Source organism: Dermacentor albipictus, chromosome 10, assembly GCF_038994185.2.
Source record: "Dermacentor albipictus isolate Rhodes 1998 colony chromosome 10, USDA_Dalb.pri_finalv2, whole genome shotgun sequence".
Classification (NCBI taxonomy): domain Eukaryota; kingdom Metazoa; phylum Arthropoda; class Arachnida; order Ixodida; family Ixodidae; genus Dermacentor; species Dermacentor albipictus.
The window spans coordinates 57,554,985-57,559,625 of NC_091830.1; positions in this window are offsets into that span (position 1 = coordinate 57,554,985).

Consider the following 4,641-nt stretch of genomic DNA (forward strand, 5'->3'; position numbering starts at 1 on the left):
TTCACTGTCAGCATGGTTTTAGACAATGTTTTCTTTCATGTGTCACTCAGCTATTCGTTTTTACTAATGATTTATTTAATTCTGCAGACAAAGGACTAACCACCGATTCTATATTCTTGGATTTCACGATAGCTTTCGGCTCTGTCTCACAAATTGCTTTTCCTCAAGTGGCGTAAACTTGATATCGACACCAATATCTTGCGCTGGATTGAATGCTTCCTTTCTAGCCACTTCCAACATGTATCTGCTAACGGACATGAAACTTCCATCGCTTTTGTGCAGTCTAGTGTACCCCAGGGGTTTGCTTTGGGTTCACTGTTCTTTCAAATTTTTATTAATGACCTGCCCAAGTTCGTTAGTTCTTCAATAAAGCTTTTCGCCGATGGCTGCGTAGTTTACCGCGTCATCACTAACGCCTTTGATCATGCTGCCCTGCAATCCGACCTTACCGTCGTATCTTTTTGGTGCTCCGATTCTTTAATGACCGTTAATATTAATAAATGTAAAAGCATGCCTTTCTCGCGGACTTCCTTTTGCCCTGTTTCTGTCAACTATACCCTCAAAAACGCATCATTAGCCTCTGTAGCATCTTACAAATATATTGGTAGAAATATCACTAGTAATCTCACGTGGAACGTGCATCTCCGATACATATTTAATAACGCTAACCGCATGCTCAGTTTCATACGTCGCAATTTTTCTACTGCCGTAGTTCACGTTAAGTCACAACTTAAGGAAACATTGGTACGTCCCAAGCTCGAATATGTCTGTTCCATTTGGGACCTCGGTCAAGCTAACCGAACAAATCTTCTCGAGTCACTTGAGAACAGGGCCGACCATTTAATTTTATCAAATTATGCACGTCCCGCAAGCGTACCATCAATGAAACTGAATCTCGGTTTGCCAGAGCTTGCAGTACGTCGTAAATTTATGCGCTTATGCCTATTTCATAAGATTTACTACACTAATTCGGTTCTTTAAGGATGAGTTGTCCTTTCACCCATCCTACATTTCTCCTCGCATTGATTGCCAAATGAAGGGGCGGTACCACCGTGCTACTGCAACTATTACTTTCAATCATTTATACCACGTACTGCCGACGACTGGAACCACCTTCCCGCCTCCACCGCGGCCATCTGTGACGTCATTGATTTCAAGAAGATTGCCAACGACAACATATGTACTCGCCACTCTTATCTGTAGTGCCCTCGGGCCTTGAGAGTATGTAAGTAAATAAATGTAGGATCATTTCAGAACTATTCAGGACATCCCCAAATATGTGACGACACAATTCAAAGGCATTTTGGAGAATTATCTCCATATCAGTTTGAGAGACATCGGTAAGCGGGAAGCGTTGTGAATAGAATATAAAGGAGGTTATTTTTTTTAAATCCTCACTGCTGTTGAGCGAAATGGCTTTGACATTACAGGTACCTGTTGCAGTCCTGGAAAATTATTGTCAAACCTCGTATGTTACATTGCTCACAAAAACAGCCTCAGATGGTGTCCACGAATTGGGTCATGGCCGGCATGCAGTCAAGTCACGGCTGATCGTACTCACCGCTGTCGCGTCCAATATTGCAGTAACGTTTGCACGATACTGCCTGAAGAGCTCCTGCAGACACACAAAAAATTGAACCAGCGTTCACTCTTCCACGTCACGAAAGATAGGCCTCTGGTGACATGGCGTTGTGTTCAGCAAACAAAAATGAGGACTTGCCTCCTGTAAAAAAAAATGTGCGGTACGACCTTCCTAAGCGTCACCAGATTATGAGGGACGCCGTGATAGGAGCTCCGGATTGAGTTCAACTGAGTGCAGTTTTTTTACACGAACCTGAGTGTATGTGGACTAGGGTTATTGCGTTCCGTCTGCATCAGAATGCTGCCGGGAATGAATCGAACCTTCGACCTCCGTGCTCAGTAGCAAACCACCTTGGGCAATGAGCCACCGCGGCGGCTGTCCTGTCAAAAACGGCATATCTAAGCGGTAGTCAATTCTAAGAAGCAGTTAAGGCTATTGTTTGCTGACATGTGCGATATTGCAAACAATTTATAAAGTATAACCGTGAACGATAGCCGATTTGATAAACTCCTGCAACAATTAAACGCACTAGCGTGAAATTAGGATCAGCCAAAATGCGAAATGTGTCAGCATAAAAAACTAAGAGGGCAGAATCGTGCAAAACAGCAAAATCCTAATTTCTGTGTCACGCGAGACGGGAACATGTGATAGCTTCCAATGATTCGTTATTTCCAATTACTTCCCCTGCGAAGCGGAGTGGCAACAAATAGTCACGCAACCTGTTTGAGTTAACGAAGTCTTACTACAGCTATTGCGGCTAGCATTTTGTTTTCCTCTATTTTATATTCTTTCTCATCATTAAAAAGCTCTATCTCTTAGTGGCCTTTGCACCCGCCTTGGTGGCGCAGTGGCTTTGGCGTTGCGCTGCTAAGCTTGAGGACCCGGGTTCAAACCCGGCCGCGGCGGCTGCATTTTGATTGGGACGAAATGTGAGAAAACATCCGTGTGCTGAGCATTGGATTCGCGTTAAAGAACACCAGGTGTTCAAAACTAATCTTCAGTTCCCCATTATGGCGTTCCTCGTAATTATGTCGTGGTTTTGGCATTCAACACCTCCGCATTTTTTTATGAACACAAGGTAGTAGCCTTGTGCACGAAATAATTCTGGTAATGAAAAACGGGACGTCGGTGCGACTACTTCTTCCGCTAAGTGACGTAAGTGTGGAATAATTATTCCAGCTTGAAGAGTGCGTGAGGTCAGAAAACGATGTTTGCGTGTTCATTAATCATAATTACACAAAAATAAGAAGGATAATATTATTTACATTCGGAAGCGATGAGGCATAACGCGGCCGACCATCGTCAAACTGAACAACCCGGTTTACACTTGGTTTCCTTCTATAGTGTGGTCAAAGGGCACTAATCATCAAATCAAATCAAATCAAATTCATTTCACATCTATACATGATGTAGGCGGCACAGACGAAAAGCCAAATTCATTTAGCTTGACAAGGATCTGTGCCCCTTTCAAAATTTGTCTAGAAAATAAAGGAACACAAGAATTAGCAACAGCTGTCACGGAGATAAGAATAATTTGAGTGATATTAGTACGATATATTATGCTGCTGCTTTCTCTTCCCCTTCCTTTTTTTTAACCACCTTTCTCATGATCCACGTGCAGGGTAGCAAACCGGAGACTTCTTTCTGGTTAACCTCTTAGCCCTCTCAGCGCTCTCTCTCTCTCTCTCTCTCTCTCTCTCTCTCGAGTACCAGAAAAGTCACTCTTGCCGTGAGAAGGGTCTTGGTGAGCCAGAAAAAACGCAAGAACTGAAAACAAGCGTCGACGCCGCCTCGAAGTTCCCACACTACGCCCCGTGGCGTCATGGATTTCGACGACCCCTGCGTGGGCCTTGTTAAAATTTTATCGGCAGCTATAGACTACATTGCCTTTCAAAAGTTCCAAAGACTTGGCACGTTTTATGGACTACCCGCGTGGTTGCTCGGTGGCTATGGTGTTAGGCTGCTGAGGTCGCGGGATCGAATCCCGGCCACGGCGGCCGCATTCCGATGGGGGCGAAATGCGAAAACACCCGTGTACTTAGATTTAGGTGCACGTTAAAGAACCCCAGATGGTCTAAATTTCCTGAGTCCTCCACTACGGCGTGCCTCATAATCAGAAAGTGGTTTTGGCACGTAAAACCTCATATATTATTAATATTATTATTTATGGACTTCTACTGATCTGTAATGACCTAAAGAGGAAAAAAATTTAATATCTGTGACGTCACACTGGCATATACGACAGTGTGCCCCCATACTGGGGCAGGGGTTTCGGCACAAAGTCCAGAAAAAAACGTTCGTTTTCACTTGTAGTAATGAATTTTTTTTACCCGCGAAATTAACGACAATAGGACTTCAGAGAAGGCTTCATCTTTTTAGAGTGACTTACGGCTTCGCTTTAGCGTTCGTTAATTAAAGCCGGTGCCCACAGCGATATGTTGAGAATTTTGTTCCATACAACATGTACAGTTTGAGAACACAGGCCTTTCTCCGGTTAGAGCCACTGATTATCGATAAGCAGCGGAGAAATTTAATAGCCGGTCAGTCGCCAGCAGGCACTGTGGTATCACTACTGCTTCCAAGCATATCATTCTAGAAATTATGATTTTTCTGCTATCATAGCTGTTACCCGCTAAAAACTCGTGTTTCCTAAGTTACGGCTCTGCGCACACTGAAAGCAAGGACAGTGTCGAAGCTGATATCACGTTGTGCTCGAGTATCTCACAATCAACGTGTCTCTCTGCACAAGCGTCACAATATGGACAAAGTGGCTGCTACTGCAAATTGAATATTTGTATTCAAGTTGTCGCATATTGTTTCTGCGACATAGTAGTGACGGAGATAATTACCGGATTGAGGGTTTCACTTGTGTACAACATTGTCCTGATGCAGTGCATGTACGTTGTCCGGAATTGGCTGAGCGTCTAGAAAACAAAGAAATTAGCCAATCGCAAGGATCACCCTGGATAAATAATTTACGGGCCAACAAGTTCAAGATGCAGATGACGTAGCTCTGCTGGCGAGGTAACGTGTGTCGAAGGCAGTTGGCAACTTTTCGG